This window comes from Helianthus annuus, chromosome 2 (assembly GCF_002127325.2).
Source record: "Helianthus annuus cultivar XRQ/B chromosome 2, HanXRQr2.0-SUNRISE, whole genome shotgun sequence".
Taxonomy (NCBI): domain Eukaryota; kingdom Viridiplantae; phylum Streptophyta; class Magnoliopsida; order Asterales; family Asteraceae; genus Helianthus; species Helianthus annuus.
This window is the reverse complement of record NC_035434.2, coordinates 60134511-60146237: the sequence shown is the minus strand read 5'-3', so window position 1 is coordinate 60146237 and position 11727 is coordinate 60134511.

Genomic DNA, 11727 nt, shown 5'->3' with positions numbered 1-11727 from the left:
TCCGATCGGCTTGCACTTGGTTCCTCACTTAAACTTTAAATTCAACTTTTCAAAGATCTGAATGTCGAACGGATTGCCGTCCGAACGGACTGCCATCCAATCGAACGACCATCCTACCATGAGACATTTGGAACTTCAACACTTAAACAATTTTCAACATGTTCAATACATTGTCATTCCAACGGATTGCCACCCGACCGGATTGCTATCCGATCGAGTGACAACCTGCTGAGAACTTGTTCTCACTAAGTGTCCTACTAATCGAATCGCCACCCGATCGAACCGCCGTTCGATCGATCGACCTGAAGGGTAGAGATACTTCTCTGTTTTCAAAATGCTACAACGAAAACTCCAAAAGACAAACCATCATACACAAACACACCTTTACTAAACGTGGTAACAATCCAATCGAACGGCCATCCGATCGGATGACCATCCGAACGGATTGCCACCCGATCGACTAGCCATCCGATCGGATTGCCATTTGATCGAATTACCATCCGACACTTGGTTCACTACCACCGTTTAACGCACTGTTCAATGCTTACTCAATCAATCTGTAATCAGGCTAATCTCTGACGCGTTCCCTTCAATCCAACCAAGTTGTGTTTACTTGCTGAACACCGACTGTGAGTATACTCGAACTCTTTTTATCGCATTTTTGGGTGTAACATGCATTCCTATCAAATCAGATTTATCAAAACGAATCATACAATTAAACTATTTTCACTTGCGAATAACTGTTATGCATATTTACATGTGATGCTAATTACATATGTGTTAGGACTTATACTCGCAAGGTCCCTCCTTAACTAGTATAGTACTATAGTACCCGACGGGGACTAGTTAGGATGAATAGCAATCGCAATCGCAGCTCGAGAGACTTAGCTGGTAGTATCTGTCTTGTATGCATGTATGTTGAGGTATCTCGTTTATGTATTTGGTAATTCGCAGCACTTTTTAACTATTTACGCTACTCTACCAAAACTTGCATACTCGCCAATACTTTTGTATTGACGTTGTTTTAACGTATGTTGCAGGTTTAGTTGCTGTCTACGTCAAATCAAGCTAGGAAGTCTAGAAACTCACCTAAAATCTAGGTTGTCAGATTTGTATTGTTCGAGAGGACAAGAAATCTGTGATAACTTACGTGATTGTATTGATTGTTAGTATGGGATAACAAATGTAATAAATACTGTCGCTTATTAGTTGTTATGGATTCTCTTGAGCAATCTGATTCGCCTAGTGCCGCGCCCCGATGATTCCGCCATCGGTTGGGGTGTGACAGATTGGTATCAGAGCATAACTATAGGGAATTAGGAAATACACGACCTAGTCCGGGTTTGTCGTCTTAGAAACGACCTAGTCTATAGTCTAAGTACCAACGGGCCGACTCGTATGAACCCAGTAGGATTTGTACGGGCCTACTTTATACTCCCATTCGAATCCGCTAAAAACTGCAACTTCGCGTGAACACCGCATACTACTAATTCACACAAAGAGCCTTCCCTAAGGCTAGGATATTACTTAGCCTTTCCTAAGGCCAACATAATACACACATTTTCGAAAATACTCGCATAACACAACCGAGTGGTCCAGTCGAGATCAGGCGTGAAAACCAAGAACTCTCAATAAGATCGATCACTTAGCGCATTTTTCTAGCACGAGAACTTTCCGTTGGGCTAGGAGTGACATCCATAACTCAACGAAAGTCTCCATTTCAGAATCTAGTGGAACTCCCGAATTTATTCAAAGAGCACGACCACAGTTAGGAGCGAAGTTATTAAGACAAGGGTGAAACCCGTATCTTAATAAACCGTTCCACTCTCTATAAAATGGTTTTCAAAAGCTCTCACCAAGGACTCGACCATAACGATGACTCGAGCCACGTGATGACTAGGAGGACGAATGCCATGAGCTGCATCCCAGTGGAAGCATAGTCTTCCAGGGCGACGCGCATGCACGAACTTGTTGGGTATAGTCGAGTTACCTTGGGCAGTCGACGCCTAAACACCCGAGGCACTCTATCTATTTTTCTAGCTTACGAATCGTCGATTTTACGCTTATGGAATCTACTTACGCTTATGTGTTTACGACTTAAAACTTTATGCTTTACCGATTTCTCGATTTATCGATTTTTGCTCCCTGCTTTTGCAAACGCACAACACGCACAGCCATCGCAATCTAAAACGAAAACCAAAAGATCGCAACAAAACTAATGCTTAACTTTTCGCTCTCGCTCTCTGTCACACCCCAACCACGTAAAACATCAAATCGTGGCGGAAACGTCGGGGAGTGTTGTAACATAATTATTGTTTCACAACCATGGAAATTAAAGTTACATTTTATTTATCAAACAAGAGTGTTACATTGTCTCAAAACAGGAAATAAAGAGTTCAGAACATAATTAAACTACTTCTATCTTTATTTTAAGTCTCTAAGGTACAGGTCCGCCCTAGTGTCACGATCATCATCCTAAGCGAAAGCTCCTGAAAACACATGTGAAAAGAGGTACGTCAGCATAAAAAATGCCTGTGAGATACATAGGTTTTGTGAAAATAGGATTCATGACTGGGGTTTTAGAAGAAAGGTTTATTAAAAATTAGTCATGAATCTTGTTAAGTGTTCTCTGTTATAAATCATATGAAAACTCGATAAGAAATTAGATTTATATAAAAGAAAGGAGTATGGTTAAAGAAATAACCAAATAAAATGAGTTGGATAAAATAAACTGTTTTGTAAAATAATGTCTTGTAAAGAATATGATATTTGTGTAAAATGTAATATGTCTATACTGAAATGATTTAAATAACGCTACGATATGTAATATTACACAAACACTTATATATAGAAAGTACCAGCGGCGTATCCACCATGTTTGTATCATATTACACACGCCTCGTTACTCAAACCATTTACCCAAACCAACCACCAATATAAATTGTTCATGTATAAATCAATTGTCAAGTGTTATTGTGTAAACCATATCAAAATGTCCATGTCTAATGTAAATCACCAAATGTGTATATCAATGTCAAAATGTTTATGTTTAATGTAAATCATATATAATGTGTATCCAAAAATATCATGTATGGCATGTGAAATATATCAACTAAACCATAGGTACAATGCACAAAAACAGGGTATTGAATTAAACATAGTTTAAGTCAAAGTTATGTTTTGTGGAGCGAATGCATGCTATACTGATACAAACATCTATGCGGTATTGTGAAAATGCATACATTCTAGCCTTGTGACTGTGGTGATAGACCTTTAAACGAATTAAAGGTCTATCTGTGTTATGTTTATCGAATTCGGCCATTCCTTCCACCCAAACAAACCTAGGGTTCAGGAATGGGAGTTGTCAAGTCCTATGGTACCACTACCTACTAACGAACGGCGTGATCAATGTTAATGAATGTATATTGTCCCATTTGAACAAACCAAATGTCATACCAAAAATGTAAGCATATGAAAACAATGCACTAAGTATGTAATCAAATGAACATACATAGCGTGAAATGTAATGTAAAACGATGTACTAAGTATGCACACAATGGACATACATAGCATAAACACAATGAAATCATGTACTATAAGTGTACTAATGAACATAATAAGCATATGATATGAAAACATGGAAAGCATGAAAGTAACAAGTAGGCACATGTGTTTCACCCCAAAACAGTTTGGAAAACAGTAAAAGAGGAGTCTATGTACTCACTTGAGATTGCTTAGAAGTCCTTGTGTAACAACCAAACAATGCTAGAGATCACGGAAATCAAACGGCACCTAATATAGGTAACTATGTTAATATACCGGACCTAAATCGGAGGATTGGATAAAATGAGGGTTCGTAAACCAAACGAGTATGGAGACTCGTGTAATATGGTTTAACAAAGCCTACATACTAAAATGAAACCTAACCTAAGTGCTTACGACCCATTACGACCCGTTTAGGTAGCTTATGCTACTTTAACGCGTCGTTTGCGTGAAACGCGTTTGGAACGCCTAACTAGCCCTATGATAAGTAAAATATGCCTTAACATGTCTAATATTGTTGCCAAATCAGTTTAGATATCAAAAGTTATGTTACATATGCTTAATATGGAATTTGGCGTAAAAAGGGCATTTTGGTAATTTACCTAAGGCATATAAACTACCTATCATACAACTAAATAAACGTCGTGACCATAAGGTATAACCTCGAAAGGTTATTCCCTATACAACTATGGTCACCTAAAGCGTTTGGTCGGATCTTAATGATCGACCAAACGGGTCAGGTTCGTAAGTATAAGCGATTTTTAGATCGCTTACCTTACGACCCTATATAAGCACTAAACTAAAAGTGACGAGCTAAGCATGTTAAAACATGCTTAACTAAGTTTAGAAAACAGGTTTGGTATCAAAACAAATGGTTTTGATACCTATGAGTAGTTTGGTTACAAAATACGCAAGAATGCGCATTTTGGCCAAAACTACGACTCGCCACTGAGCCTAGATAATGTCACACCCCCAAAATCCACCTGCGGATAGCACCCGCTTCGAGGGCGTGACTGACCAGGATCCAGCCACCAATTATACTGAATAATTAAAATTGATAACAAAAGTAATACTTACTAACCATAAGATTAGCAAATATCAAGTTCAGAGTTTAAGGTTTTAAGTTCAAACAGTTAATAAGTAGCGGAAGCATGAGTAAGACAGTTTAAACAAAGTTCATAGTTCAAAATAGGTAACACCCAACACAAGGGTGGACAGACACTACTCGTTCCCAAGCAGCAAACTCCTTCGTCACTGGTTACCTGCAAAGCATGCAGTAAGGGGTCAACAATAATGCTGAGTGAGTTCACTAGTTGTCCAGTTTTAATTACCAAAAACTTGTTTCACCAGTTAATTTATCCGTTTATACATGCCATGGGGAGCTACCCCAAAAGTTAGCGACTAAACTATTTTTCCAATACCGAACACTAGGTAACCGTTGCGTTTCCGCAGGATGCCCCGATGTCAATGTTCTATCATCATTGACGGATGCCTGAGTACATTAGTTCACGACCGATCCCAAACCAGGGCACGGTGTGAGGCTGGTAAACACCTAAATAGCGCTATCAACTAATAACCCGTTCGCCTGGCCCCGGCGACTAATCGGTATTATGTAGTAGGGACTTGAGTGATAGAGTTTCGTTTAGTGCCGTTAGTTGCAATCCGTATAAACAGTAATTAACCAATAGGTTTCCCAATACCAGGGAAGAAAAAGTAAGTTTGTTCCCAATAACTAGGGAAGGAATGTAAATGGTATCCAATTTTACAAGGGGATAGGGTTGTTTTAGTCTCGTGTCCCAAACCACCGGGACGCATGCTTTTAAGTTGTGAACTCACCTTGGGTTGCTCGGTAGGTTTAGGTTACTTGTCAATCACGTTGGTCACCACGTCCTAGCATGGTTACCGGTATAGGTCAGGTTCGGTGTACAAGCATTCACATAAAAACACATACAGGCACGTAACATGCATACAAGTAAATAGTCATGGGGTTATTGGGCCGGCCCTAACAGTAACACAGTCAAACAGAACACAGCAACACATAGTCCATTTAACAGATAGTCCAAGTTAACACAAAATGGCCCAATAACCAAAGTGGACAGCCCAGTCGCAATCAGGAGGTCTCGAGTCGCAACCAGGTGGTCTCGGCTTGTCACGCTGTGGTTGCGAGTCGCAACCGTGGTCTCGAGTTGTCACGTTGTGGTTGCGAGTCGCAACCGTCGTAGTCTCGAGTCGCATCGTGTGGTTTCGAGTTGTCACGCTTTGGTTGCGAGTCGCAACGGCGTGGTCTCGAGTCGTAATGCCGTGGTTGCGAGTCGGAAGCTGTCCCTTTCATGCACACGTGATGATGCAGAACCATCAGTCCGATTTGTACCAAGAATTCAGACCCAGATTAGGAAACAACCAATAAGGTTTCTACTAACACTTTGCCTAATCTGAATATTAGTAATCTTAGATCAAACTTTGCCATTTTTGAATCTTCAAACCACATTCAACAAGTTCATCCTATATTCATCATTTTTCTAGGGTTTTCATGTCAACATAATCATACATTTATGAACCAAAATCACACATATTTTAACAAGATTAATATTGCAAGAACAAAGAACATACAATATATAGCCGAAATCTTATGTTTAGCATCATCATTTTGCAAGAAACCATGAAGCATAGTATGGTTAGCCATAAATACTCCTAGACTACCATTTGTTAGTCATTTTAAACATGTCATCAAGCATTCAAACATAGTGGTTTACACATAGTGCCAAACTTCACAAATCATCCTAAAATCATGCATAATACTACTAACCAAGCATTTCTAGTTCATACAACATACATAAATTTCATGCACATAGTAACAACACTAACCGGTTGTGAAGAAGAAGAATGAGCCGAAAACAAAGGAAGAAAATGAGAGAAGATGAAGTGTCCGAGTGATGGTCTTGTCCGAGATTCTTGTCCGAGATTCTTGAGCTTGAACCGAAAGTTGGAAGAGATGGAATGTTGTTGGTTTGGGGTTTCTAGTTGAGAGAAAATAGGAGAAGTGTGGGTGTGTGTAAAATGAAAGAAGTGGGGAAAGGTGGGATTATATAACAAGGTTCAACATAGGCTAAGGGTTTCGGCCCAAACCGGTTACGGCCCAAAGGCCCACTCGAGACCAAGCGGCCCACTCGCAACCGGGTGGTTGCGAGTCGTGGTCTCGACTCTCATATATACATATATATAATACATACATACATAACATATCATGCACAAAGGTCACGTTTTCATTTAATAATATTTATATACACAAAATATTACAAGGTGTTCGTTCGGAAAAACCTAGAGTGTCACATTATCCCCAAGTTTTAAGAACTTTCGTCCCGAAAGTTAGGGCAGCCACTGCCAAGCTAGCGTGTTTCAACGGGGTGTCACATCATCCCCCCGTTAGTTTGGAATTTCGTCCCAAAATTCAGTTGTAGCTTCAGTGCTGGGGTTTTCGTTTGGGAACAGCTGGGGATACTTGGACTTCATCTGGTCTTCCCGCTCCCAGGTAAACTCTGGGCCGCGTCGTGAGTTCCAACGAACTCGCACAAGGGGTATCTGGCTACGTTTGAGGGTTTTGATTTCTCGATCCGTGATCTCAATCGGTTCCTCAGTAAAGTGTAGCTGTTCATCAATAGTGAGTTCCTTGAAAGGAATTATGAGCGTTTCATCTGACAGACACTTCTTCAGATTAGACACGTGAAAAACATTGTGCACCGCACTCAGCTCTGCAGGCAGGTTCAATCTATAAGCAACCTTACCGATTTTCTCGGTAATTTCGAATGGTCCAACATATCGTGGATTCAGCTTGCCTCGTTTACCAAAACGAACCACGCCCTTCCAGGGTGAGACTTTAAGTAGAACCCGGTCCCCGACCTGGAATTCTAACGGTTTCCTACGCTTGTCAGCGTAGCTTTTCTGACGGTCACGAGCTGCCGCCATGCGTTGCCTGATCTGGGAAATCTTTTCCGTTGTATCTACCACTAGTTCTGGGCCTGTGAGTTGACTGTCTCCTACTTCCGCCCAGCAAAGAGGTGATCGGCATTTACGACCGTACAGCGCCTCAAAAGGTGCCGCCTGAATGCTAGTGTGGTAGCTGTTGTTGTAGGAGAATTCCACCAGCGGTAGATGCTTCTCCCAGTTCTTGCCAAAATCGATCACACATGCTCTAAGCATGTCTTCCAGGGTTTGGATGGTGCGTTCAGACTGCCCATCCGTTTGTGGGTGGTAAGCGGTGCTCATGTCCAAACGTGAGCCAAAGGATTTGTGCATAGCTTGCCACAACTCGGAAGTAAAACGAGCGTCTCGGTCGGAAATAATAGAAGTTGGCACCCCGTGCCTGGAGACTACTTCCTTTAAATAGATTTCTGCTAAGGTAGAAAACTTGTCTGTTTCCTTAATGGCCAGAAAGTGTGCAGACTTAGTCAATCGATCTACTATCACCCAAACAGTATCATTTCCGCGTTGGGATCTAGGTAGCCCTGTAACAAAATCCATGGAAATCTGCTCCCATTTCCATTTCGGGATTTCCGGCTGCTGGAGTAGGCCTGCTGGTTTCTGATACTCAGTTTTGACTCTTGCACATGTCAAACATTTGCCAACGTAAGCGGCTATGTGGGCTTTCATGCCAGGCCACCAGTAAGTGGTTCTTAAGTCGTGGTACATCTTATCTGAACCAGGATGTACTGAGTAACGGGACTTATGGGCTTCGTCCATCACAAGCTCTCGTAGATCTCCGTAAAGTGGGACCCAAATGCGCCCTGCCACATAGTAGACGCCGTCTTCTTTTTGTTCCAGTTGCTGCCTCGATCCTCGCAGGGACTCAGCCCTGATGTTTTCCGGTTTCAGAGCTTCAATCTGAGCATTTCGGATCTGGGTAGGGAGGTTAGACTGGATGGTAAGTTGCAATGCTCGCACGCGCTTTGGTATAGTGTCCTTTCGGCTAAGGGCGTCTGCCACGACATTGGCCTTGCCCGGATGGTACTTAACGGCGCATTCATAATCATTCAGAAGTTCGACCCATCGACGTTGTCGCATGTTTAATTCCTTTTGCTTGAAAATATGTTCGAGACTCCTGTGATCGGTGTAAATGGTGCACTTGGTACCGTACAGGTAATGTCTCCATATCTTAAGCGCAAAGATCACCGCTCCTAGTTCCAAGTCGTGTGTTGTGTAGTTCCTTTCGTGCGTCTTGAGTTGTCGAGAGGCGTAAGCAATAACTTTCTCGCGTTGCATCAACACGCAACCGAGCCCATGAATAGACGCATCGCAGTAAACCACAAAGTCGTCCGTGCCCTCAGGCAACGAGAGAATAGGAGCACTACAAAGGTTATCCTTTAGTTTCTGAAATGCGGTTTCCTGAGCTTCACCCCATTTATAAACCATACCCTTCTGAGTAAGAGCCGTGAGAGGCTGAGCGATCTTTGAAAATCCCATGATAAATCTTCGATAGTATCCCGCTAGTCCTAAGAATTGGCGGACTTCAGTCGGAGTCTTAGGGGTAGGCCAATTCTTTATAGAGTCGATCTTTGCAGGGTCGACGTGAATTCCATCCTTGTTAACCACGTGCCCAAGGAAATGGACTTCTCGAAGCCAGAAGTCGCATTTCGATAACTTGGCATACAGTTGCTCGTTGCGAAGGAGTTCGAGGATAAGGCGTAGGTGCTGTTCATGCTCTTCCTGACTTTTCGAGTAGATCAAGATGTCGTCTATAAACACGATCACAAACTTGTCGAGGTAGGGTTTGCACACTCTGTTCATGAGATCCATGAATACTGCAGGGGCGTTGGTCATTCCAAAGGGCATAACGAGGAATTCATAATGACCATAGCGAGTTCTGAATGCAGTTTTGGAGATGTCTTCATTACGGACCCTTAACTGATGGTAGCCTGATCGCAGGTCAATCTTAGAGTAGTAGCTTGATCCTTGCAATTGATCGAATAGGTCATCGATTCGTGGGAGAGGGTAACGATTCTTGATGGTAACCTTGTTCAGCTCACGATAGTCGATGCACATTCGGAACGTGCCATCCTTCTTCTTGACAAAGAGTACTGGTGCTCCCCAGGGTGATGAACTAGGGCGAATAAACCCTTTATCCAATAGTTCCTGTAGTTGAGTAGAGAGTTCCTTCAATTCTGCGGGGGCTAGTCGATAAGGCGCACGAGCTATAGGCGCTGCTCCGGGAGCTAGCTCGATTTGGAATTCGACCTGACGGTGGGGAGGGAGTCCAGGTAGTTCCTCAGGAAATACCTCGGGGTAGTCACGCACTACTGGAAAGTCTTCAATCCTCTTTTCCTTTTCCTGCGTGTTGGTGATAAGTGCTAAGATAGCGGTGTGCCCTTTTCGTAAACACTTCTGGGCCTTCAAGAAAGAGATAACGCCGGAGATTTCTCCGCCTTTGCCACCTTGTACAATGAGGGGTTTGCCAGAACGGCGGAGAATACGAACTGCTTTCTCTTGACAGAGGATCTCAGCGCGATGCTTAGATAACCAATCCATACCAATAACGACGTCGAAGCTTCCAAGAGTAACAGGGAAAAGGTCGATACTAAATGTCTGACCAGACAACTCTAGTTTGCAGCCCTTGACAACATGTGAGGCCTCGATGTTTCTACCATTAGCTAACTCGACGATATGAGGAGAACTTAGTAACGAAAGCGGACGCTTAAGCTTCTTACTAATACGTAGGGATACATAACTAGCATCGGCACCGGAATCAAATAACACAGAAACATAACGATCATCGAGTAGGAACTTACCCGCCACGACATTGGGGTCATTCCTTGCTTCTCCAGCTCCAATCACAAAAGCCCTTCCTCTAGCACCATTCCCAGCATTGTTGTTTTGATTGTTGTTCCCAGCTCCCTGATTGTTGCGATTCTGATTCAGTTCAGGGCAATCCTTCTTAAAGTGCCCCTCAGCTCCACACTTAAAACATGCTCGGTTGTTTCCCTGCTGCTGTTGCTGTTGGGGTTGTTGCTGATTCTGTCTTGCTGGGAACTGACTTCTACAATCCTTGGCTTCGTGCCCCATCTTGTGGCATCGCTGACACTGGCCCTTGTTACATGCCCCATTGTGGTGTCTGTTACACTTGTTGCACTTAGGGTAGCTTCCCCGGTAGCCACCCTGTTGCTGAGTGCCTTTGTTGTTTTCATTCTTCCTTTGCTGTGCTGGGGCCTGAGTGGGGTTAGCATCCTTGCTTTGACTTCCTTCCCACTTACGCTTGCTGTCACTAGAAGTTCCGACAGTAGCACTGATCCTTTTGGGCAATCTGCCCTCCTTTACGGCCTGATCAGTAAGTTTGTGAGCGAGCCGAACGATCGGCTGAATGGTAGTGTGGTTGGCTGAAGTTACATGGCTCCGAATTTCTGGAGCCAAACCCTTGATGTACAGTTCGATTCTTCGATACATAGGTCGAGACATGTTTGGGCAAAGAGCAGCATAATCGTTGGACAGCTTGGTGTAAGTTTCAATTTCCGACCCAACCATCTTGAGCTCATAGTACTCATTCTCAAGCTTGTGGATGTCATCCCGGTGACAGTATTCCTCCTTAATCATGTCCTTGAAATCCTCCCACGCAGTAGCATTAGCAGTTTCCAATCCAAACATCTGAATCTGCGCCTTCCACCAAGAAAGCGCGCTTCCTTCAAGCGTAGCAGTAGCAAATTTCACCCAATTTGCAGGGGGACACTCGCAAACAGCAAAAACAGCTTCAATTTTCTCAATCCAATGCAGAAGACCTATGGCACCCTCAGTGCCGTTGAAAGGGAGGGGCTTGCAATCCATGAAAGTTTTGAAAGTACACACGGGTGGTTGCGCAGGTGCATGCTGACCTATAGGGTGAGAAGCGAAGCGTATAGACTTAGAGGCGAAAAGACGATGTGACGGTAGGATCTAAACATCCCAAAACAACGAGCTTACCTATAGGGTGAGCTGCGAAAGCTGCAGCCACTGTGTTGAGCAGGTTAGTGAACTGAGCCTGAGTCATGTTGATGTTTCCCCTTCCACGTCCACTCATTGTCTTCATAACCAGAAAACACAGTATGAGTGTGATGCCGTAGTGTAACGAGAATGAGATAGAAGAGAGAGAGGTGTATCTATCTAATTAGGCACACTAGTACGTACAGTAAAACAGGAAACATAAAGTAAGCAAACAAGTAAACA